This window comes from Mastomys coucha, unplaced genomic scaffold (assembly GCF_008632895.1).
Source record: "Mastomys coucha isolate ucsf_1 unplaced genomic scaffold, UCSF_Mcou_1 pScaffold6, whole genome shotgun sequence".
In the NCBI taxonomy this organism is placed as follows: domain Eukaryota; kingdom Metazoa; phylum Chordata; class Mammalia; order Rodentia; family Muridae; genus Mastomys; species Mastomys coucha.
The window spans coordinates 123,064,747-123,091,049 of record NW_022196912.1 but is presented as its reverse complement, the minus strand read 5'-3'; the positions used below and the strand labels follow the sequence as shown (position 1 = coordinate 123,091,049).

The 26,303-nt window shown below is 43.9% G+C and overlaps 1 long non-coding RNA gene and 1 pseudogene across 3 annotated transcripts in view; both read right to left on the bottom strand.

Moving 5' to 3' along the window:
• The window catches only part of LOC116079623, a 79,180-nt gene that overhangs the window by 50,736 nt on the left and 2,141 nt on the right, over positions 1-26,303 (bottom strand). The window lies entirely within an intron of this gene.
• Positions 18,153-18,893, bottom strand: LOC116079621 (annotated as a pseudogene).

Below are 26,303 nucleotides of genomic sequence, written 5' to 3'. Positions count from 1 at the left end.
AAACACAGGTGACAACACATGTTGGTAAGGATGTGAAGAAAGAGGTTCACTCCTCCATTGCTGGTGGGACTGCAAGCTGGTAAAACCACTTAGTTTGGAATTAGTCTGGTGGTTCCTGAGAAAATTGGAAATATAATCCTGAGTGAGGTAACCCAGATACAAAAAAACATGATATGTACTCACTGATAAGTGGATATTAGCCCAAAAGCTCACAATGCCCATGATACAACCCACATATGGCTCATAGAAGGAAGGAAGATCAAGGTGTGGATGCTTCAGTCCTACATTGAGGGGGGAACAGGATGATTGTGGGAGGTGCAGGGAGAAGGGAACCAGGGAGGGAAAAAGGAGGAGAAGGAAATAAGGGTGGCAGTATCAGGAACTGGAGGATATGTGAGAGAGGTACAGAGGGTCAGGAAACTGAACAAAAATATGTAGCAAGGGGGATGAGGAACTGGGGGTAGCCACTGGAGGTTTCCAGACGCAGGGAAACGTGAGGCTCCCAGGATCCAACAGGAATGACTTTAGCCAAAATGTGCAGAAAAGTGGGAGACAGAACCCATAGAGACCACCTCCAGTAAATAGACATGGCCTCTGGTAGAGGGAGGGGGCCACCGGGGCCTCCCACCCATCTCAAAGTTTTTAACCTAGAAATGTTCCTGTCCAAATGAAGAACAGTGACAAAAAATGGAACAGAGACTGAAGGAAGGGTCAACCAGAGATTTCCCCACCTGGAGATAGATCATGTCTTCAGACACCAAACCCAATACTGTTGCTGTGGTCAAGAGGAACTTGCTGACAGAAACCTGTTTTGGCAGTTCCTTGGGATGCCAGCAACTGACCAATGCAGATGTGGATGTTTGGGGACAACCATCAGACTGAACTTGGGGAACCTGGTTGGGGGAGCTGGCAGAAGGCATGGAGGGGGATTGCAATCCCATTGGAAGAACAACATAGGCTGACATGACCACCCATTTCTCCCAGAGTCTAGACCACCAACCAAGAAGTGTACCTGGAGGGATTCATGGCTTCAGACACATATGTAGCTGAGGATGGCTTTGCCTGACAGCAATGGGAGGGGAGGCCCTGGGTTGCACGCAGGTATGATGCCCCAGAGTAGGGGCATGCTGGAGCAGTGAGTGAGAGAGTCAGGATGGGTGGGGAAGCACCCCTATACAGGCAAAGAGGAGGTGGGAGGGCAGATATGGGTGGGTGGTTGGTGGAGGGCTAACCGGGAGGTGGAATATCATGGGATTGGGGGTTGGTGGAGGAGGTAATCGAGAAGTGGAATATCATTTGAGATGTAAACAAATGGAGTGATTAATTAAAAAAAAAAGCTGTAAGGGAAAAAGGCCAAGTAACATATAAAGGCACACATATCAGAATTATGCCAGACTTCTCAACAGAGACTCTAAAAGCCAGAAGAGCCTGGACATAGATCAAGCAGACCCTAAGAGAACACTAATTCCAGCCCAGGCCACTATACCTAGCAAAACTCATCAAAGATGGAGAAACCAAAATATTTCATGACAAAAACCGAATTTAAACAATATCTATCTACCAATCCAGCCCTACAGTGGATTCTACAAGGAAAACTCAAACACAAGGGTGGTACCTACACCAACGGAAAAAACAAGAAATTAGTCATCTCATAACAAAACCAAATGGAGAGAATCACATACACATAATGCCACCTACAACAACAAACATAACAGGAACTAACAATCATCTGTCATTAATATCTCTCAATATCAAGGAACTCAATTCCCCAATAAAAGGAAAACTCATAGACTGGATATGCAAGCAGGATCCAGCATTTTTGTTTGTTTGCTCTTTTAAAGATTTATTTATTTTATGTATATGAGTTCACCATTGCTCTCTTCAGACATACCAGAAGAGGCATCAGATCCCATTACAGATGGCTGTGAGCTACCATGTGGTTGCTGGGAATTGAACTCAGGACCTCTGGAAGAGCAGTCAATGCTCTTAACCACTGAGCCATTTCTCCAGTCCCAGGATCCAGCATTTTGCTGCATACTAAAAAATACACCTCAATGATAAAGATAGAGTAAAGGGCTTGAAAAAAGTCTTCCAAGCAAATGGTCTCAAGAAACAAGTGAGAGTTGCCATTCTAATATCCAATAAAATAGACTTTCAACTAAAAGTTATCAAGGGATATGGGGAAGGACACTTCATATTCATTAAAGGAAAAAATCCACCAAGAGAAAATCTGAATTCTGAACATCTATGCCCCAAATTCAAGGGCACCCACATTTATAAAAGAAACTTTACTAAAGCTCAAAACACACATTGAACCCCACACAATAATAGTGGGAGACTTCAACACCTACTCTCACAAATGGACAGATCATTGAAGCAGAAACTAAACAGAGACACAATGAAACTAATAGAAGTTATAAACCGAATTGACTTAACAGATATATACAGAACATTTCACCCTAAAACAGAAGAATATACCGTCTTCTTAGCATTTCTCAGCACTTCTTCACCAAAGTTGACTATATAATTGGTCACAAAACAAGCCTCAACAGATACAAGAAGATTGAAATAATCCCATGCATCATAACAGATCACCACAGACTAAGGTTAGACTCCAATGGTATTGGTACAGAGACAGACATGTTGATCAATGGAATCGAATTGAAGACCCAGAAATAAAACCACACACTTAATCACATTTGATCTTTGACAAAGAAGCCAAAAATACACAAAAGAAAAAAGAAAGCATCTTCAATGATGCTGGTCTAACTGGCTATCTGTATGTAGAAGAATGAAAATAGACCCATATTTTTCACCTTGTACAAAGCTCAAGTCCAAGTGGATCAAGACCTCAACATAAAATCAGATACACTCAATCTAATAGAAGAGAAAGTGGGAAATAGCCTTTAGTACAACAGTACTAATTGATTTCTCTTAAGTCCACGACCTATTTAGTCTCAGGTTCTTTGGAAACCAGAGCACTGTGGAACATGGGTTCCTTCTCCTGGAGTGAGCCTTAAATTTAATCAGATAGTGGTTTGTTCCTCTCATACGTGTTGTGTTACTATACAACTCATGTCTTGTGTATTTTGCAGGCAGGTCAAAATTGCAAATGAAAGAGTTTTTCGATGGGTTGGCATTTAGGTAGTATGCAAATGCCTATGCGTGCTGCGAGCACTAGTCAGCAGGGGTGACGGTTCTATGTAGTCACCAGTGATCTATGGCAGGATATTTGATCATGCTGTGAACCCCAAGATTGTGTTGTTTACTGGAAAAATAAAGTTTCTACTTGTAGCATGGCTCAGTCTTAGCACACACCTGTAACCCCTCTGGCTGGAATATAGGTACACCCTTCAATGCCAAACAATGAAGGTAAAGTTTGTTAGTAGAGGGAAGCAGCCATGTCTGAAAGTAATGTCTAATTGAGTGGCAGACGAATCAGAGAAAGATTTTGACAGACTAGGATATGCCCAACTCTCACAAGAGGAAGAGTAAATGGAAGCTACTTAAAAGAGCAGTGCAGAAGCAGTTTTACTGGAAGAGTTGTACAGACACAGGCTGAAGAGAAAGCAAGCTAGACACAGGTTAAGACAGCCAGAGTTCAGGAAGAACAGGAAAGGGTGAACTTATTCAGTAGCTACAGAGGCTGAAACCATTCTAGGTCTAGATTAGACTGTACAGGGGCTAGAGACTTCCAGGACTAGGCTTAGGTTAGCAGACAACAGCAGGGACCCTAAGATATGACAATTATTACAAAAGAATAAAAGATGCCTTTATAATGATCAGTGGGTTATGTCTGTGTTGTCTTCAGCCGTATGCCCTTGCCATCAATTTGTGGAGAGCAATCAATAGCTTTTGCAATATTATGGGTTGGTCAGGGCTTTCCACGGGGCCTCTTTGTAAATGAATTATCCTTAATGTAAATATTACAATGAATTAATCTGAAGGTTGTATTTCTTTACTTTGTGCTCTTAATAATCTCAGAGAGAAGCCAAGATTTATTTAAAACTGCACCTCAATACCTGAGCATTTAAATGATCTACCTTAGCCTTCTATGGTAATCTGGCTACCTCCTAGTCCCATTCCATGATACTTGCATATTATTATTGATCTGAATCATTGGGCTTCAGGTGTGTTTACACAGTCTCTCTCCCTCTCTCTCCCCCCTCTCTCTCCTTCTCTCTCTCATTAGACCCCCTTCCTCATGGCTCCAAATCCCCCATCCTCCTCACTGATCTAAATCTCCCTTTTCCCCTCTCTTCCTCCCTCCTCCCTCTGGTTGATGGACATCCTGCCCTACTCTCTCTTCTGCCCAGCCATTGGATGATCAGCATTTATTGACAAAGCAGAGAAGAAATTGTTAAGTATTTTTTTACCCAAATATGAGACAAAAGTTTCTTGGTATAAGCATTACAATGTCATGTTCAGATTGAAACAAGATATGAGGACAGAGAAATCAGCATTTGAATAATACAAGGGTAATCTTTACACAGTGCAAAAAAACATTATGCCTACAGCCCTTTGGCCAAACATTTAATTAGATGTAATCCATTCCTGGCACTGGAGGTTTCATTTAGAAGTGAGAGGTGTCTAACCCATGCTTGGTAACTGTCTTTTTGTGGTGATTCCATTTAGGTTTCTTTCATACATGTGTATATTTTAAGAAGCTTCTACTGTAGTAGGTTTCCATATGACCTTTGAAATGGTCCTTAGATGTAGCTGTCCCTCCCAATACCCCCTCTCTTACCTCCTTTTCCCCTCTATCTCAGCTTAATCCCTCTGTTCCAGTCCCCTACCATATATATATATATTTCCCCTTCCTAAGGAGCTCCTCCCCTCCCTGCTAGCCTCTTACTCTTACTCTATATCTATAATATACAGATACATTTTATACAGCATGCCTATAGAAAGATTAGAAGCTAACATCCTCATTAAGAAAATATATACCAAAAAGAAAAAAGAAAATATATACCATACTTGTTTCTTTGTGTCTGAATTATCATTTCCCTAAGGACGACTTTTTCTAGCTTTACCCATTTACCTGTGAATTTTTACATTTCATTTTAAACAACTGAATAATATTCCATTGTGTAAGTGTACTACATTTTCATGATCTATCCATCAGCTGATGGACATGTAGGCTGTTTCTGATTTCTGGCTATTATGAGTAGTGCATGGATTAGCAATGTGTATCTCTGTAGAACGTAGAGTCCTTTGGGTACATACTCAAGAGAGGTATGGCTGGATCTTGACTCTACTCTCAGGTACCTGAGGAAATACTATACTGATTTCCACAGTGGCTTCACAAGTGTGTACTCCCATCAGCAGTGGATGAGTGCTTCCCTTACCCCACATCCTCACCAATATGAGCTGGCATTTGTTTTATTGATCTGGGTCATACTGACTGGTATAAGGTGAAATCTCAAAGTAATTTTGACTTTCGTTTCCTTGTCGACTAAAGATGTTGAACATTTCTTTATTTCTCAGCCACTTTGTGTTCCATCATTTGAGAACTCTCTGTTTAGATCTATACCCCATTTTAAATTTGGGTTGTTTGGTTTTTGATAGCCAGTCTTTTTAGTTGTTTATGTAGATATTAGGCTCTACTAGACATGCAGTTGATAAAGGACTTTTCCTATCCTGTAGCATGCCATTTTGTCCAAATGATAGTGTTCTTTCCTATACAATATCAACACAGGAACATCAGTAGCCCTCCTATACACAAATGACAAATGGGTTGAGAAAGAAATCAGAAAGACAGTATCTTTTGTAATAGCTTCAAAAAATCTTGGGACAACTCTAACCAAGAAAGTAAAAGACTTGTCCAATAAAAACTTCAAGACTTTAAAGAAGTAAATTGAAGAAGATATCAGAAGATGGAAAAAAAACCTCCCATGCTCATGGACCCATAGGAGTAATATGGCCATCCCTCCAAAATCAATCTGTAAATTCAATGCAATCCCTATCAAAATTCCAATGCAATTCCTTACAGATCTTGAAAGGATAAATTTAAACTTTCCATGGAAATACACACAAAAATCTCATAACAAACAAACAAAATTCAGGATATATAAAATTCTTCTGAATAACAAAGGAACTGTTAGAGGTGTCCCCAGTCCCGATCCCAATTAGCACTACACAGCTATAGTGATAAAAACAGCATGTTATTGGCATAAAAACAGGCATGAAGACCAATGGGATATAATTGAAGGCCCACAAATAAATCCACACTCCTATGGACACATTATCTTTGATAAAGAACCCAGAAATACACACTGGGGAAAAAAAGGCAGCATCTTGAACAAATAGTGCTGGCTAAATTGGATAGTCATGTGTGGGAGAATTGCAAACAGATCCATACATAGCACCCTACACAAAGCTCCACTCCAAATGGCTGAAAGACTCACTATCACTGTGTGAGGTCGGTATGTCATTTGACCTGGAGGAATGTTTCTTTTACAAACTTGGGTACCCTTGTGTTGAGCACAGGAATGTTAGAACTGCAAATTCTTGGTAGATTTTTCCTTTGGTGAGTAGGTAGTGCCCTTCCCTGTCTCTTCTACTTAGTTGTAGTTTGAACTCTATTTTGTCAGATATTAAAATGTCTACATCTGCTTGCTTCTTCGATCCATTTGCTTAGAATACTTTTTCCATTCTTTTACTCTGAGGTGATGTCTATCCTTAATTATAATGTGTGTTTCTTGGATACAGCAGAAGGCTGGACCATGTATTTGAATCCAGTTTGTTAGCCTGTGTCTTTTTATTTGGGAATTAAGACCAATGGTGTCGAGAGTTATCAACGGGTAGTGTTTGTTGGTTCCTGTTATTTTGTTGGTATGGTGTTGGATTTTCCTCCTCGCCTATGATTTGTGGTCTGAGATTATTTATTCCTTGTGTTTTCTTGGGTGTGATTAACCTTTTAGGGTTGAAATTTTACCTTTTTGCCCCTTCTGTATAGATGGATTTGTAGATAGATACAGCTTAAATTTGGTTTTATTGTGGAATATTTTTCTTTCTTCATCTATTGTGATTGATAGTCATGTTGGGTATAGTAGTCTGCATTGGCATATGAAGTCTCTTAAAGTTAGGAGACCATCCATCCATCCAGGCTCTTCTGGCTTTTGGAATCTCCGTTGAGAAGTTGGGTGTTAATCTAATGGACCCACTTTTGTATGTTACTTGTTTTTTTTTCCTTACAGATTTTCATATTCTTTCTTTTCCTGTAAAAATATTGTTTTAGTTATTATGTGTTGTATGGCATTGCTATTCTTGTCCAGTCTAGTTGGTGTTCTGTATGTTCCTTGTGCCTTAATAGGCACCTTCTTCTTTATGGTAGGGAAATTGTCCTCTATGATTTGTTTGTTTTTAGACAGGGTCTCACTATGTGGCTCTAGATATCCTGTAACTTGAAAGGTAGACCATGCTGGCCTCAAATTCACATAAATCTGCCTGCCTCTGGTGCTCATGTGCTGGGATTTTTCCTGGCTTTCTTCTGTGATCTTATTGAAAATGTTTTCTATAATTTTGACCTGTTTTTTCTCCTTTCTCTCTTTCTATTATTCATAATTTTGGCCTTTTGATAGGGTCCCAGATTTCCTTGATGTTTTGTGCCTGTATTTTTTCACTTTTAGCATTTTATTTGACTGAAGTATCCTGTTCTATCTTGTCTTCAGTGCCTGAGATTCTCTTTCATCTCTCACACTCTATTGGGGAATATTACCCCCAAGGTTTTGTTTGACTTCCTAAAGTTTTCATTTCCTGTTTTACTTTACTTTGGATTTTCATTAGTGATTTTATTTCTATTTGAATTTATTTCTATTTCTAATGTCTTGAACTGATTTTATTATTTCATTCCACTGTTTGTGTTTTCACAGACTTCATTAAGGGATTTATTTATATCCTCTTTAAGGTCCTTGAACATATTCATAATAGCTATTTTGAAGTCCCTATCTGGTGCTTCATTTATATTACATTTCTCAGGGTCGGCTGTAGTTGGGTTGCTGAGTTCTACTGGAGACATATTGTGTTGGGTGTTAATGATTGCTAGTTTTTTTTTCCAACATAATGTTTTTTAAATGATTATTTGGGAATTTCACATGATGCACCCCAATCACACTCATTTCTCAGATATCCTAGGCCTTCTCTACCCTTGTGATCTCCTACAAAAAATAAGAAAGAACAGAAAACAAACAAAAAGCCCACGAGTCCAATTTGTGTTGTTCAAACATTCAGTGGAGCATGGTCAAACTCCTAGTGGCCAACCCATGAAAGAAATCTGAGTCCTTCCCCACCCAAGCCCCTGCCAGAGCTCTCAGCTGTGAGAGGGTACAACGCTTCAGCATCTTTATCACAATTTAAGAGTTCTCTTCCATGGTTTCCTATCTAGGCTGTTACATATTTTGGGAAGTAGGGTTGGGGTAAGGATTGTCACTCAAGCTTTCTATGCCCTATTTTCTCTACTGTGAGTCTGCAGTTATCAATATCACTGAAAAAGTAGCTTCCTCAGCATGAGCATGAACCATGGACATCCACATAGCCTACAGCATCACCACATGTCCTAGACCTCAGCATGGTATCTAGTGGCAGTACAGACCATGGACAACAACACAACCCTCTGCTGCAAGTGTCCTAGGCCAAGGACACTATCTGTGGTGGTTTGAATATTCTTGCTCTAGAAAATGGCACTGTTTGGAGGTGTGGCCTCATTGGAGTACATATGAACTTGTTGGAGAAAGTGTGTCCCTGTCAGAGTGGGCTTTAAGACCCTCATCCTAGCTGCCTGGAAGCCAGTATTTTCCTGTCGCCTTTGAATGAAGATGCAGAACCCTCACCTCCTCCAGACCCACATCTACTTGGACACTGCCTTGCTCCTGCCTTGATGATAATAGACTGAACTTCTGAGCCTGTAAGCCAATTAAATGTTGTCCTTATAAGAGTTGCCTTGGTTATAATGTCTGTTCACAGTAGTAAAACCCTAAGACACCGTCATGACCCATGGACATCAACATAGATTCAGGTGGCAGCACAGACCAAGAACATCCACATGGCCTTGGGTGATAACACGGACCATGAACATCAACATGGCCCCCAGCTGCAGCAGGACCTGGGACTCCAACATGGCCTTCAGTGGAAGCATGGACCATGGATATCAACATGGCCTAAAAAGTGGTTTCACAAACCACTCACATCAACGTGACTCCTGGGAGCAGCATAGCCCACGGACATCAACATGGCTCCAGATGGAACCTTGGACCATGGATATCCACATGGTAACACAGTCAACATGGCCCCTGGATGGAGCAGGACAATGGGCCTCAACATGGTACTTAGCAGCAGCACAGTCTACAGATATCAATGTGGCCTCAGGTGGCAGTACAGGCCATACACTTCAACATGGCCTCTGATAGCAAGCTGAACCATGGATACTAACACGCCCTCTTGCAGTAACAAAGACTATGGACATCCACCTGGCCTCTGGCAGTAGCATGGGCCTTGGACATCAACATGGCCTCCAGCACCATCCCAGACCACAGACATCAACGTAAACCTCAGGCTTCCACATGGCCTGGGCAACAACATGGACCACAGATATCTGCATGGCCTCCCAGGGGCAGCATGAACCACAGAGATCTTTTTTTTTTTTTTTAATTCACTTTACATCCTGCTCATCACCCACCCTCCCAGTCATCCTCTTCCACAATCACTTCTCCCATCTCCCTCCCCTTCTCCATCCAGAGGGTGGGAGCCCCCTGGGCATCTCCCTTCCCTGGCACATCAAATCTCCACTGGGCTAGGCGCATCCTCTTTCACTGAAGCCAGACAAAGCAGCCCAGATAGAAGAACATATTCCACATAGAGGCAACAGCTTTGGGAATAGCCCCTGCTCCAGTTTTTCAGGACCCACATGAAGACCAACCTACCTATCTGCTATATACATGCAGGGAGGCTTTGATGGTTTGTATATTTGGCCCAAGGAGTGGCACGATTAGAAGGTGTAGTACTGTTGGAGTAGGTGTGTCACTGTGGGTGTGGCCTAGAAGACCCTCACCCTAGCTGCCTGGAAGCCAGTATTCTGCTAGCAACCTTCAGATGAAGATGTAGAACTCTCAGCTCTTCCTGCCCCATGCCTGCCTGGATGCTGCCATGTTCCCACCATGATGATAATGGACTGAACCTCTGAACCTGTAAGTCAGCCACAAAAATGTTGTCCTTTATAAGACTTGCCTTGGTCACAGTGTCTGTTCACGGCAGTAAAACCCTAAGACAGTTGGTACCAGGGACGGGATATTGCTATGGTAGCAATATGCCTGACTCCATGTTTTTGTTTGGAAGAATGTGGATTTTGCGACTTTGGATTTGGAAAGCAGTGGAATGCTTTAAATGGGGCTTAATTGGCCATCCTAGTATGAATGTGGAAGACTTTGTTACCGAGAATCATTTGAATTGTGCAAACCTGGCCCAAGAGATTTATTTCAGTGGAGAATTTCAATATGTGGCCTAGAGACTGTTTTGTGGTATTTTGATGAAGAATGTGGCTACTTTTTGCCCTTGTCTGAAGAGTCTGCCTGAAGCTAAGGTAAAGAGACTCAGATTAGTTGCACTGACAAAGGAAGTCTCAAAACAACCTGGTGTAAATCCTGCTGTGTGGTTACTAAAGTTCACTCTTTTTTTTTTTTTAAAGATTTATTTATTTATTCATTATATATAAGTACACTGTAGCTGTCTTCAGACATGCCAGAAGAGGGCATCAGATCTCATTACAGGTAGTTATGAGCCACCATGTGGTTGCTGGGACTTGAACTCAGAACCTCTGGAGGAGCAGTCAGTGCTCTTAACCACTAAGCCATCTCTCCAGCCCTCTAAAGTTCACTCTTATGAAGAACATTTTAATGAAAAGAAGCAATTTGAGAAAGGAAAAATATAAATTATATGGTTTGAGTATTAGAGGGGCAGCAGGACATGAAATGGAGCTGAATCCTGTGTTCAAGGATATTAAATTGAATTAAGCGAGTAGTGACCTTGGGGCAAGATCCCACCCAGCTAAGTGTAGGTTCAAGCATGGTAGTACAAGCCTTTAATCCCAGAGGGCAAAGAAAAGCAGAGGTCTGAGTTCAAGGCCCGCCTAGAACAAGTTTTTAGAAGGAGAAAAACCTAACTCCAGGCTTGATGGACCACACCATTAATTCCAGTGCTTAAGAGACAGGCATACAGATCTCTGAGTTCAAAGTCTACAGAGCAAGTTCCAGGACAGCCAAGCTTACACAGCGAAGGAATTGGAAAACAGAAAGCTGATGATAATGTAATAGAACAAGGGGCCATGTTCCAGCCCCAGCAAGCAGCAGAACTCAGCAGCTTTGGCCACATGGCTCTGACTTCAAAAGTCCAGAATAGAAGGGACTACTGGGACAATTGATGCTGGTTAGCTGGGGCTAAGAAATTGGTAGTGGTTAAGAAGAGACCGGCATCACTGAGGTGAAATTTTCTGGGAAGTGTTTTCTGGAACACAAAGAAGCTGTGTTCCAGAGATAGCCAGGGTTGTACCTCATGCTGCAGCTGTACTTGATAATGTATAAGAGTCACCCAAGTGGTACTGGTTTTGAAGGTATGCAGGCATTATGAAGAACAGCTGAGGCTTGGCACTATGAGAGGCCACAGAAGGCCATTATGAAAGTGAAGCCTCAGTTGCAGTTGATGACCCAGGACTGAAGGAGTCATGCAAAAGGAGTTGAGGCTTGACACCATGAAGAGAGTCTATGAAAGGCTATTGGTGAAGCCTAGTTGCAGTGAAAGACTCCAGCATATTGGAGATGCCAGTACCATGGGATGATCACCAAGAACAGCAGTAGCATCAGTGGAGTGGATCAACCTGAGCTTAGAATGCCACAGAGAGCAGAGCTGAAGAAGTGACGCCAGCTCTTTGGAGGAGCCCAGGTCATATGGATCCCAGATATTGAAACAAAAAGCTATAACACTGAAGTTGCCTTGGAGACCCCAAGATGTTCAAGATGTCACAGCCATGGGCTATCTGCTGAGGAAAGCTGCTAACAGGGAATGGAACCAGTCCAGGAGAAAGAAGTTTGTTGTAGTTAACAATGAAGAAAAAATGAGTTGAAGATCTGAAGACTGTTTTGACATCATCCATGGAGATGTGGAGTTTGGAGTTTGCCCAGCTGGTTTCCTGTCTTGCCTTGGAGATTACAGTTAAGTGATTGGATGAATCTCAGAAGAGACTTTGAACTTTGGACTTTTAACTTTGTTGAGACTGCTACAGGCTATGGGGACTTGGAAGTTGGACTAAATGTATTTTGTATTATGCTATGTTTAGGTATGGCCCCCGTAGACTCATATGTTTGGACAAGACTATTGGGGCCAGGGAAAGGAATGTGATGGTTTGTATATGTTTTGCCCAGGGAATAGCACTATTAGGAGGTGTGGCCCTGTTGGAGTAGGTGTATCACTGTGGGTGTAGACTAGAAGACCTTCATTCTAGCTGCCTGGAAGCCAGTATTCTGCTAGCAGCCTTCAGATGAAGATGTAGAACTCTCAGCTCCTCCTGCACCATGCCTGCCTGGATGCTGCCATGTTCCCGCCTTGATGATAATGGACTGAACCTCAGAACCTATAAGCCAGCCCCAATTAATGTTGTCCTTTATAAGACTTGTCTTGGTCATAGTGTCTGTTCACAGCAGTAAAACCCTAACTAAGACAGAAATCTCACTCCAGCCTGTGTATGCTCTTTGGTTAGTGGTTCAGTCTCTGAGAACCCCAAAGGTCCAGGTTAGTTGACTTTTGGTCTTCCTGTGGAGTTTCTATTTCCTTTGGGGCCTGCAATTCTTCCCCCTACTCTCACATCTTGGAGTCCCCAAGCTCTAGACACTGTTTTGGATGTGGGTGTCTGCATCTGTCTAAGTCAGCTGCTGGGTGGAGCCTCTCAGAGGACAGCCATGCTAGACTCCTGTCTACAAGCATAACAGAGTACCATTAGTCATGTCAGGGATTGGTGTTTGCCCATGGGATGGGTCTCAAGTTGGGCCTGTTATTGGTTGGCCATTCCCTTAGTCCCTGTTCCATCCCCTATCCCTCCCTGCATTTCTTGTAGACAGGATAAATTTTGGGTCAAAAGTTTTGTGGGTCAGTTGGGGTCCCTATTGCTCCACTGGGTTTCCTAACTAGCCATAGAATTCTTAACCCAAGAATCTCAAATGGTCGAGAAGCACTTAAAGAAATGCTCAAAGTCCATAGTCATCAGGGAAATGCAAATCAAAACAACTCTGAGGTTTCATTTTACACCCATCAGAATGGCTAAGATCAAAAACTCAAGTGATAGCACATGCTGGTGAGATTGTGAGCAAGGGGAACATTCCCCCATTTCTGGTGGGAGTGCAAACTTGTACAACCATTTAGGAAATCAATTTGGTGGTTTCTCAGAAAAACTGGAAATAGTTCTACCTCAAGACCCAGCTACACTACTCCTGGGCATACATCCAAAGTTGCTTCACTATCCCACAAATACACTTGCTCAACTATATCCATAGCAGCTTTATTCACAATAGCCAGAAACTGGAAACAATATAGATGTTCCTCAACTGGGAGAGGAAAAGTTGGGGACAGGATCAAGTATGGGAGGAGACAAGAGAGAAGTCAAGAGGGCCAGAAGAATGAATAGAAATATTTAGTGAGGAATGGGGGTGGGGGAAAAGGGGGGGCGACAAACCAGAAAGTCCCAGATGCCAGGGTTGTGAGAGACTCCCAGGACCCAATGGGGATGAGATTAGCCAAAATGACCAAAAGCGGGGAGATAGAACCTGAAGAAACTGACTTCAGTAGATAGACATGGCCCCCAGTTGAGGGATGGGATCATCCACCCATCTCAAAAATTTTAAACCAGAATTGTTCCTGTCTACAGGAAATGCAGGGACAAAAAATGGAGCAGAGACTGAAGGAAAGGCCATCCAGAGACTGCTCCACCTTGGGATCCATTCTATCCATAGACACCAAACTCCGACACTATTGCTGATGCCAAGATGTGCTTGCAGACAGAAGCCTAGTATGGCTGTCCTCTGAGAGACTTTGCCAGCACCTGACTAAGACAGGTGCAGATACTCACATTAGACTGAGCCCAGAGACCCCAAAGGCAGAGTTAGGGGAAGGACTGAAGAAGCCGAAGGGGATTGCAACTGCATAGGAAGAAAATCACTATCAACTAACCAGACCTCTCAGAGCTACCAGAGACTAAACCACCAACTAAAGAGTATACATGGGCCAGTTGGTGGCTTCCACTACATATGTAGCAGAGGATTGCCTTATCTGACATCAATGGGAGGAGAGGTGCTTGGTCCTGTGGAGGCTCAATGCCTCAGAGAAGGAGGGTTCTAGGAGGGTGAGGTGGGAGTGAGTGGGTGGGTGGAGAAGCAACCTCTTAGAGGCAGAGGGGAGGGGATGGGGTGGGAGGTTCATGGAGGAGAGACCAGGAAGGGGGACAACATTTGAAATGTAAATAAATAAAATAATTAATAAAAAAGAAAGAAAATGTGGTACATCTACACAATGCAATACTATTCAGCTATTAAAAATGAAGACATTATGAATTTTGCAGGACAGAATTAGAGAATATTATCCTGAATGAGGTAATGTAGTCCCGAAAGGACATTCATGGTATGTACTCACTTATAAGTGGACATCAGCCCTAAAATAAGGGATACCTACCCTACACTCCACAGACTCAAAGAAGCTAAAGACGAAGGAAGGCACAAGTGAGGATGCTTGAATGCCACTTAGAAGGGAGAATAAAATAGTCATAAGAGGCAGGTGATGGGAGGGTCCTGGGTGGGAGAAGGGATGGAGAGGGAAATGGTAGGGGGACAGGATCAGATGTGGGGAGGAATAGGTAGGATGGCCAGATGGCCATGAGAATGAATGTAAATCTACAACTGATGGGGGAGGGAAGGTGGGAGGCATCTCCAGGATGTAACAAAGACCTGGGATAAGAGAGGCACCCAAGAATCAATGGGCGTGACCTTAGCTGTGTCTCACATCATTGGGGAGATGGAATCACAGAGGTCTTTTAGGACAGTCCAATCCAGAAATGAACCATTCTTTATCTCAGGGTATCCTGCTGCTTCTCAGAGCCAGGACAGATCATGTGGCCAGGCAGCACGTGTTGGGGCTGAGTCTGCACAAGCTCCAGGCTGCTGCACATGACCCTGCCAGCCTTACTTGGCAATGATATGTTCCCACCTTGACCACAGCCTTCTCTCATACCTGTCATGGCCATTGTTTCTCTAGTTCCACCTGTCCACCACACACTCGTGGCTGTTCCCTCCCTCCATCTTTCCCCCCTTTCCACCGCATATTCATCCATCATAGTGACATTGGAAACTGTAGTGTATCACACAGTACATTTTTTTTTCTAAACAGCTTTACATACAAATCTTCATTGCAATGAATCATTGGTCTGATTCAAGGTTTCTGGTTTCTGACACACCATAAATACTTACTGGGCCATCCCAAAGACTCACGTCAGATATCCTGCTGTTGCCCAGAATCAGGATGGATCTTGTGGATAGGTAGAGCTACTCGGGGTGGGTTTCACGTGAGCTTCAGGCTGCTGCACACCTTTGCTTGTAGCCTGCTGGAAGCACCACTGCCCAGGTTCCATGTTGGGGGCCAGCCAGAGGGCCTAGGACTGGTCCCTTTCAGTAATGACTTCTGGTTCTGCAAGACTGGCTCCTCCACATTCTCCAGCAGCTAATAGATGGAGTAGATATTGAGGTGGACTGACTTAAAGCCCTAGATTTGGATCCAGATGGCAACTGAGTTTGTCAGCCCAGCCCTTCCAGGAGGTGATTGACTGCACAGGCATTCTGGGAGGAATCTAATGATTGTGGTTTTGCACTGGTGTCTAGCTAACTGGGTTGGATGATTACAACTCTAGGCATTGCTATCTGGCCTTGTCTTTGTTGGGTGGGTGTTTTAGTCTTTGGTCTCTATTGCCTTCTCTGGACCTTAAAAACGTGTGGTGGTTGAGGAATGCTTCTGAGTCCTTGCCAAGTGTAGCCATTGGGAGTTTCTGGTAGAATGTATTTGTAACTGACAGGACAGGACAGGACAACATGCGGATGGGCCCAAGGGAGGGTCAAAGGACCCATAGGGAGTAGGAAGGCTGGATCTGCTGTGGTTTGGTGGAGTCCTCGGCAAGAACAGAATCCTGCAACTGCTCTGCTCTGGGGCTGGGGATGAAAGTGGGGGAATTGGAAACAGAGGGCATGAAGGAGAGTGAAGACCACCTTCCTGATCCCCAGGTAAGTTTTTTGCCAACTTAGCAGAAGCTAGAGTCATCCATGAGGAGGAAACTTCAATTGAGAAAATGTCTCCATAAGATCAGCCCGTGGGAAAGTCCTTGGGGGGACCTTTTAGATGGACAATTGACTTGGGACTTGTGGGTGGTGCTGTCCTGGGTAGGAGGTCTTGGTTGTATATAAAACAGAGTGAGCCAGGAGGAGCAAAGCAACAAGCAACACTGCTCCTGCACGGCCTGTGCTCCTGTCTTTGCTCTGACTTCCTTTGATCATAGAGTGTGATTTGGAAGTTAAAGCAAAATAAACCCTTTCATCCCCAAGATGCTTTTGGTTATGGTGTTTGATCACAGCAATAGGAACCCTCACTAGAACACGAATCATGATCTCCAGTTGCATCCATTCCAACAGCTTAGTAAATGATACATGGAACCGACAGATGTGGCTTCATTTGTTTATTTCATCCTTCGGGTGACAGGCACTCTAACCAGGGACAGAGGACAGCTAGGTATGGCTCTGACACGCATTTCACTGATGAGAAGTAGGATCCTCTCCCATGGGCATGGGTCATTTGTGTGTTCTGCTTTGAGGCAAGTCTATGAGGTCTGTCTGTCTTAGCTTCATCCCTGTTACTGTGATAAAAGGCTATGACCAATAGGAACGTAGAGGAGGAGAAGGTTTCCTTCATCCTCCAGGTCATGGTCCATCACTGAGAAAGTCAGGGCAGGAACTCAAGAGGTGCTTGAGGCAGAAGCTTGAAGGAGCATTCCTTGATGACTCCTTCCCAGGCTGATGCTCTGGGAGCTTGGGGAGCTTTCTTATACAGCATCAATTTACAATCAAAACAACACCTACAGATACACCCGCAGGTCGATGTGTTTGAGCAATTGTCCAGCTGAGACTTCCTGCTAGGCTGTGGTGAGGTGACAGTTAAACCTAATTGTAACAAAATCACATGTTCATTTTTATTTATTTATTTTTCATAGGCCATGTAGAAAACATGTTTTTCAAGAGTGCTGAAGATACAATACACACAATTGGAGGTTTTTACATCATTCATAGTAGAGGTTAGTTAGGCCTTAAAGTGACCAGCTTACCCCTTGCCTGTGATCCGGTTGCAGAACAGACATCACATTCTCAGGCCACTGCTTGCAAGAGGCCTGCCACCGAGGGTGGCCATACCGTGGAAAGCCCAGTAGTGGCACACAGTAGAGTAGTATTAGCAATCTGCCAGTCCCAGAAGGCGGATTTGAGTTCCTGATGTTTAAGCCATGGCCAACAAAAGCAATCCAAAGTGAGCAGAGACCTGGCTCCTTCCCTTCTACAGCCAGCCCAGGCTTCCTGGAAAGTCTCTGGAGGAAATGAAGATTAGGAGCCCTGAAGAGCGAGAAGGCAAGGCTGTGCCTACCAAAGCCCATGGCCGAAGGACTTGCTGTTGAGCTGATAACCCGTCTCCGCTAAGACTAGCTTTCCCTGGGCCAACTCCAGAGCTTAGCTGGGCATAGGAAACAAAAATATTACACAATTGTGCCTTTAATCCCACCTAGGGCTACACAGAGAAGCCCAGTCTCAAACAAAACAAAAATATCCAATCATGTTACACAGGTAAAATCCCCCTTTATCATGTACAGAACACTGAAATAGAGCATCCCCTCTCAACACAGAACAGCAGGCCCTGACTCTCTGTAAGCTCCCGACAGAACATAAACGATGGCCTCGAAACAGTTCCCTCTCCTCCAGGTGGTGGTGGAGCACGCCTTTAATCCCAGCACTTGGGAGGCAGAGGCAGGTAGATCTCTGTGAGTTCAAGGCCAACCTAGTTTACACAGAGAGTTCTAGGACAGTTAAGAGAGACGCTCTCTCTCAAAAAATTACAAAACAAAACGAGAGTTCCTTCTCCAGAAGGAGCAGGGCAGGGGAAAAGTCAGAGACAGTATACATGTAAAACCTGATTACACTGAACTTAGCCAGCATCCCATGAAACTCTACATCCCTTGCCTTACAGCCTGGGTTTGGTATTGTTGATCCAGTAGACCTAGGTCTGGGGGCATGCACCACTCAGTCTACCTCCATCTTCTTACTCTGCAAAGAATCGATGAAGGCTTGCCATTCCGTTGGGTAAAAGTGCTTATAGACATTGATCTTATTCTGAATCTCTTTTGGGGTGTCTTGATAGTAATTCTTTTCATCCCGGGCTATGGTCTTATTAGTCTTCCCCGTGAATCTCCACCATGTACTGAACATAGTCAACGAGGTCCTGAGACAAGGTATTTCCTTTCTTCTCTGGGGGGCTGGCTTCTGCCTCCAGGTCATTTACCACACAGGGCTTCCGGACAAGATCCCTGGGTCTCTCCTCCGTGTCCACCTCCATGGCCTTTACCTTCCTTTTACGGAGGGGAACCGCCGTCTTGTTGGGTGTCCGTGGCCAAGCCCATCTCTGCCAGGTTCTGCCGCACTGATTTGGTGTGTGGTCCCAGGCATATCGGATGTGGGAGCACTCGATCCACGGCGCTGCTTTCTGACATTCCGGTTCAGACGTTTTCGGTTGACATTGTAACCGAATTTCTGCCTCCGAGTCTTTCCCTTAGCCTTGGGCATCTCGCAAACTGCCGCACCAGTCGCACAAACTCCGAATCACGCTCTCAGAGCCGCGTGTTAAAACTGTCAAGCTCCCAGTGCACGTGTTCATTTGTAAATCACATTATTTATAAGAGCTGTTTGTCTGTTGTCTTCACCGTGCCTTCCATTTGATGTGATCATACAATCGTCAAAGTTAAATGAAATGTATGTGTATTTGTGTCTGGTTCCATGTATGTGCACCACAGGTTTGAAGGTGTCCAAGGAACCCAGGAGGAGACATCAGAGGCCCTGGAACTGGAGTTTCAGGCAGTTGTGAACTGTCGTGCGAGTGCTAGGAATTAGACCTGGGGCCTTTGAAAAAGCAACCAGTGCTCATAACCATCTTTCTGTCCCCCATTCGTTAGCTCTTGTTTTCGTTACCTGTCCTTCCTGGGTCATTTCTACAAACAAGGACCTTGCCCTGATGCCTATTGTAAGATATCCTCTGCATTCTTCCAACAATCTTTGACCTGTTTTAGATGACTTTGTCCACAGGAAGAGAGCAAGCTCATTTCTTGCTTCTGCACACAAATATCCAGTGTTCCTAGCACCACTTATTGAAGAAATGTCCCCTTCTACTGTCTCTGTCAAGGCTTAGCTGGTTGTATGTAGCAATATTTCTGTTCTCTGTGCTATCCACTTTGTAAAATTCAGTGATGGTACATCCTGCCCTCCTTCCTATCACTTTATAGTATGTTTGTATAACATGTAATATTTTATTAATTCTTTGAGAATTTCATACATGCATACAATATATTTTGAATATACTCACTTCACTCTCCCTCAACTCCTGTCTGATCTGCCCTCCTCCCTCACCTCTTCCCAACCTCATGTCTTTTCTTTATAGCCCACATTGTACAGTTTGTGCTCCACATATATTTATGGGTGGGCGTTCATGAAATAGCTCGTGATCATTGAATCTAAAGCAACACCTTTAGAGAAACCTGACTATCTCTCCCAGTCATCTGTCTGCCCATAATGCCTCATCTAGGGGTAAGGGCTTATGGTTTTTAAATGACAATGGCTCCCATAGGCTCATGTATTCAAATTCTTGCTCCCTGGTTGGTGGAACTACTGGGGAAGGATTAGGGGGGTGTGGCCTTGTTGGAGGAGGTGTATCACTGGGGGCAGACATTGAGGTTTCAAAAGTCCACATGTTTCCCAGTTAGCTCTCTCTCCCTCCTACTTGCAAAAAAGGATTTAAGCTCTCAGTCACTGCCCCAGTGCCATGCCTGCCTGCCTGCCTTCTGTTGTGTTTCCTGCCATGATGGTCATGGACTCTTACCCTCTGCAACCATGAACCCCAAATTAAAGGCTTTATTTTTGAGTTGCCTTGGGTTTTGCCATGGAAGTAGAAAAATAACTAAAAGGATGGGTAAAGTGGCTCATGCCTTTAATCTCAACAGTTGGGAAGCAGAGGCTGGTGGAGCTCTGTGAGTTCAAGGCCATCCTGATCTACCCAGCAAGTACCAGGACAGCCAGATCTATGTAGAGAGACCCTGTCTCAACAGACAAAAATATCTAATGCAGAGCTTATGAGCCTCTCCTGCATTCCTGCTGGAATGCTGACTGGCTTGATCTTGAGCAGGCCTTGTGTATGTAGTCACGGCTGCTGGGAGCACATGTGACCCACAGCACTGCCTTGCCCAGCAGAGATCCAGTCACTGTGGCTACTACAGTCTTTTCACCCACTCTTCTGTGATGATCACTGAGTCTATGGGGGGCAGATAATATAGACATCACATTTAAAGTCCACGTGGACCAGATGAGGGTCTCTGTACTAATCACACACTATCTTGAAATAAGGCTTCTCTGATGAGGACAGGGTGTGTACTAATCAATGGGTACAAAGATAGGAACTTAGGGAGCGGTTTATTATGACATACCCCCTAGCTGAAAAATAACAGTGGGCCTATGACTTAGCCAGCCATGGGTTCTTGGCCTAGTTAACAGTACCAGGCATGAGCTCCATCTTGTGGAATGAGCTTTAAGTCCAATCAGAATGCATTTGGTTACTGGCATTGTCTTACCAGTGTTACCGTACCTTGCAGTGTTCATCTAGTTTAAACCATTCCTGACTTTTTCTCCCTAGGTAGAGGGCATAGAACCATCTAGCACTATATAAGTTAGACAGTAAGCTCACGTAAAGCTTCCAGATCATTAACAACTTGATTTCTTCAAGTTCTATGAAGTTCTTGTTTGTGGTGTCCTCACCAATAGTCTCTTGTTGCTGTTCTTGTTTTTATCAAATTCTGTTTATTGAGATTATCCTCCATTGCTCTCTAGCTCCCTTTTCTCTTTTAAAATATGGGGTTTGGGGTTGACTGGTTGGCTGGTTGGTTGGTTGGTTGGTTGGTTGGTTGGTTGGTCGCTTTTGAGTTTTTTTTAAGACAAGGTTCATCTGTGTGACAACCCTGGCTGTCCTGAAACTTGCTTTGTAGACCAGCCTGTCCTTGAACTCACGGATATCCACCTTCCTTTGCCTTCTAGGTGCTGGGATTAAAGGCGTGAGCCACCAAGCTGGGCCATTAAAATACGTTTTTAATTGAAATAGAATTATATCACTTTCTGCCTTCCCTTTCTGCCCTCTACCCCTTCCCAGGTACACTCCTTCCAACTCCTCCCCTTACCCCTTCCCATTGGCAAATGGATAGCCTCTTTTTGATTATTGTTGTTACACACATGCACATGCACACACACACACACACACATACTTTACCTACTTGCACAAATGTATAAGTACAATTGGCAGCATCCATTTTTCTTGTCAATATGTATATGGTTTGGGACCAACTGCTCTGCAATGGACAACCAAAGGGGCTCACCACTAGAAGAGGATAATTCTACTTCTAGACACTATTGGTTACCTATTATTCTTTGTCTACTCAGGACCCTGAGATCATTTCCCCTTCTATGTTATCAAGTCCGTTGCCATCGCTACTCTTCCGGTCTTGTTTATGCGGCCATTTCTAGGAGAGAGTGCACAACTATGGACTTCCCTGGCATTCCAGTTCTTGGAAAACTTCAGCCCTCCCTTTCCCAGTGTTCCTTGAGCTATAGCTGCAGGATCTGTGACATATTTGTATCTGTTAGGGCTGGGCTCCTCAGGTTCCATTGATCCTCTGCATTGTGTCCAGTTGTTGAGGTGGTACATACACTTACCTGGGCAATAGGGCTTGTGCCTAAGGAGGGCCTGGGGGCTGCAGGCAGGTCTGGATTTAGGCTGGCAGGTTTGCAGGTGGCTGGCAATAAAGTCTTATTATCAGGTTTTGGAGAGCAACCGCTATTGCTCTTGGTCACACTCCAAAACAAGCCTGATTTTATTTGGGTCTCTTCCCTCTTTTCTCCTCCACTACGGTACCTAAAAGCTTGCCAATTACATCTTCTCCACAATCCACTCGTTGTTTAATTGATCTTTTGGCTGTGCTTAGTTTTGTTTTTATTTCTGAGTTTTCTGTTTCATTATTTGTGCCCCAGTCCTTGTTCTTTCTTTCCTTCTGCTAATTTGGGGTTTAATTTGTTTCTTGCTTTTCTGATTTATTGAGTTGCATCAACAGGCTGTGCTTTTGAACTCTTTCATCTTATTATGTAGGCACTAAGTGGCATAAATTAAGTTCCCTCAGTACCGCTTTTACGGTGTCACATGGGTCTAGCTAATGCTGCATTTGCATTTCTTTCAACAACATTTTAAATTTTCTTTTAATTTACCCATTGACTTATCAGTTGTTCCAGAGACTGAAGTTAGGGTTCCACGTTACATAGGCTCTAAAGTTTCTTTTGTTGGTTTTTACTCTTTTTTTATGATGGTCAAAAAGAATGTACACTGTGTTTTCAATTTCACCTTAAGTTTGATGAGATTTGTTTCATGTCCTAACACATGGCCTTTACTGGGTGGCATTGTTATGTGCCCCAGAGATGGGTGACATCTGGCAGGAGAGTCACATGTGTCTGTCAGGTACACAGGTTGTAGAGTGGAGTTTTGGTACAGCGCTTGCTGATTTATTTTTTATATTTTTTGAGAATGTCATTCCTTAGTACTGTGTTTCCTCCATTTCCCCTCCCACCCTCTCCCCCTTCATTTCCTCCAGTGTCCTCCATTCTCTCTCAAATCCATGAGCCCTTGCCGGGCGGTGGTGGCACACGCCTTTAATTCCAGCACTTGGGAGGCAGAGGCAGGCGAACAGAAATCCGAGTTCGAGGCCAGCCTGGTCTACAGAGTGAGTTCCAGGACAGCCAGGGCAACACAGAGAAACCCTGTCTCAAAAATACAAAAAAAAAAAAAAAAAAAAAAAAAAAAAAAAAAAAAAAAAAAAAAAAAAAAAAAAAAAAAAAAAAAAAAAAAAAATCCATGAGCCCTTCTTTAATTATTATGGTAACATGTATGCATATGTATATACAAACACAACGTATCAAGTCTAATGTATCAAGTTTAGTGCTATCATATGAATATGTGTTAAGAGTGACCTATCAGGGAGCTTATGCCTGGAGAAGACTGTGGGTGGGTGGCTTCCCATTAGCCAAGGGCCCCAGCACTCTTGTGCTGGACTCTCTCTCTCCCTTTGGATCTAGTAAGTTTCACTTTATAGAAGAAGTACCTCAGCGAAGTGTGAACCTTTTTACAATCGCCATGTGCTCTTGCTGGACTGGCCCCCTTATCACCCTCTACTGACCATGGCAGTCAGCTTCTCTCCACTCTGATGAATACAGGATGAGTTTAAAAAGGGGGCAGCTTATTTTGGTTTCTTTCAGAGGTGTTGGCCTGTGACTGACTACATCTGCAGCCTGAGTCTGCACTGGGGCAACATCATGGCAGGAAGGAGCTGGAGCAGGTGCTTGCCTGTGGTGGCCAAGAAACAGGTTGAGGGGCAAGGACAAGATGTGCATAGCCCAGTGGCCCACCTCCTCTAACTAGGCCCCTTCTCTTTTTTGCCCCAGCATAGTACTTTTATTAATTATTTGGGAATTTCATACAATGCACCCCATCATACTTTCCAGTTCACCCAGGCCCACCCTTCCATCCTTGCATTTCCCCCCCCCCCAAAAAAAATAGTCCAACTTCTGTTGCCCTTAGACTCAGTGGAGCATGGTTAAACTCCCAGGGGCTGTCTCCTTAAAGGAAACTGGTTCCTTCCCCATCTGCACCCCTTGCCAAAAGCCATCAACTGTGAAGAGCTGCACTTCATCTTTATCACAGTCTGTAAGGACTCTCTTCAGTAGCTTCATGTCTGGACTGTGACTTGGGGTTGGGGGTGTCACATAAGCCTTCAATCTCTAACTCTCGGTTATGAATCTGAAGTCATTGACACCACTGTTAGAGACACTTCCCTGCCCAGAGTGGCTGGTGGTAGCTGGAACCATGGACGTAAACATGGTTTCTGATGGCCTCACAGATCAGAGCATCATCATGGATTCCAGCCAAGCCCAGATCACAGACATCAATGTGGTTTAGTCATCTGCCACATCCCTACAATGTTACCAACAAGTGTCTCTCTCTACTGGGGAAGGCGGATGCTCGTGGTTTAAGCCCACCTCAGGAGCCTCAGCATTGATTGAATGGTGCTACAGTGGGAACTGAGCTGTCTCACATGAGCCTTTTGAGAACATAGTTCACACCCAAGCCTCCTCTTTTCCTCCTCATGCACACTTCCTGTCCGCACAGTACCTCCTCTCCATCATCTACCTTCAGTTTATGTTTATTGGTGAGGTAAGGTTCTTGTATACCTCATATTATGAGCAGAGTGGATATTTTATGTCTATTCATCCATTTTATATCTTCTCAAAAATTCATTGTGTGTGTGTGTGTGTGTGTGTGTGTGTGTGTATGGTGTGTGTATGTGTATGTTTGGTATGGTGTGGTGTATATGTGTGTATGTGGTGTGTGTGTGGTATGTGTATGGTGTATAGTGTGGTATTGTGTGTGTGTATGCTTGGTATGATGTGGTATATGTGTATGTGTGTATGTGGTGTGTGTGTGTGGTGTGTATGGTGTGTGTGTGGTATGTGTATGGTGTATGGTGTGGTATTGTGTGTGTGTATGCTTGGTATGATGTGGTATATGTGTATGTGTGTATGTGGTGGGTGTGTGTGGTGTGTATGGTGTGTGGTATGGAATAATGTGTGTGTATTTGTATGTTTGATATGTTGTGGTGTGTGTGTATGTGGTGTGGGGGGTATTTGGTGTGTGTATGGTGTGTGGTATGGTATAATGTATGTGAATGTGTATATTTGGTATGGTGTGTATGTGGTGTGTGTGTGTGTGTGTGTGTGTGTGTGTGTGTGTGTGTGTGTGAGAGAGAGAGAGAGAGAGAGAGAGAGAGAGAGAGAGAGAGAGAGAGAAAGAGGAATATACCCATGCATGCATTCAGAAGCCAGAGGTGTCCACTGAGTGCTCTTCTCTGTCGCTTGCTATTGTAGGTCCTTGAAACAGGTTTCTCACTGAACCTGGATGAAGGCTCGTAGCCAGCAAGCCCAGGGATCTTCCTGTCCTAGTCACTCTCAGAAGTTGTTGAGATGGATTCAAACATCTGTATTCACATCAAGCTTTTGACATGGGTACTAAAGATTTGAACTCTGGTCTTTGTGTATACAGAGCAGGTTCTCTTACTCACTGAGCCAACTCCCCAGCTATTATAACATTTGATTGGTGAACTTAATCCATTCTAGTCAAGCTTATTATCTTTAAATAAACACACACTCCTGTCATTCTATTAATGTTTCCTGTTTATTATACTGCAGTGCTGGGGATCAAACCAATGGCTTCAAATATAATAGACAAGTATTTGAACAGTGAGCTATCTTTACAACCCTACTCTTCTCCTCTCTCTCTCTCTCTCTCTCTCTCTCTCTCTCTCTCTCTCTCTCTCTCTCTCCTTCCTTCCCTCCCTGCCCCCAGCTGCCCTGTATAGTCTTGTATTCTCCTCTATTGTTTACTCTCATATTTGGGGGAGTTTCTGCATTGACAAGTGGGTTTCTCCTCTCTGCCTCTGCTCTCTATGTGAGATCAGCACTACTATTTCTTTTCATTATGGTAATTGTCACTCTTCTTCACTACACAGTCTCTCTTGGATCAGGGTCCTCTCAAGAAATGAAATGAGGGAAGCTGTATGCTTGATTTGTCTCTTTACAACCCCGTGGAGCATCTTTGCATGCTGTGGCATTGCCGGATCCCTGACACCCTGGTGCTTGATCCTAGCGCCCACCAGGTGCTCACCCTCAGGTACTCGCTTACTGTTGTACCAAGGGCGGGCGCCTGCTGCTGAGGCCGATGGCTCGCTCTCTCCCCGGTGTCGAACTCTTCCTGCCTGGTGCATTTGTTAAAAAGAAGGCAAATCAAAACAACCCTGAGATTCCACCTCACACCAGTCAGAATGGCTAGGATAAAAAGCTCAG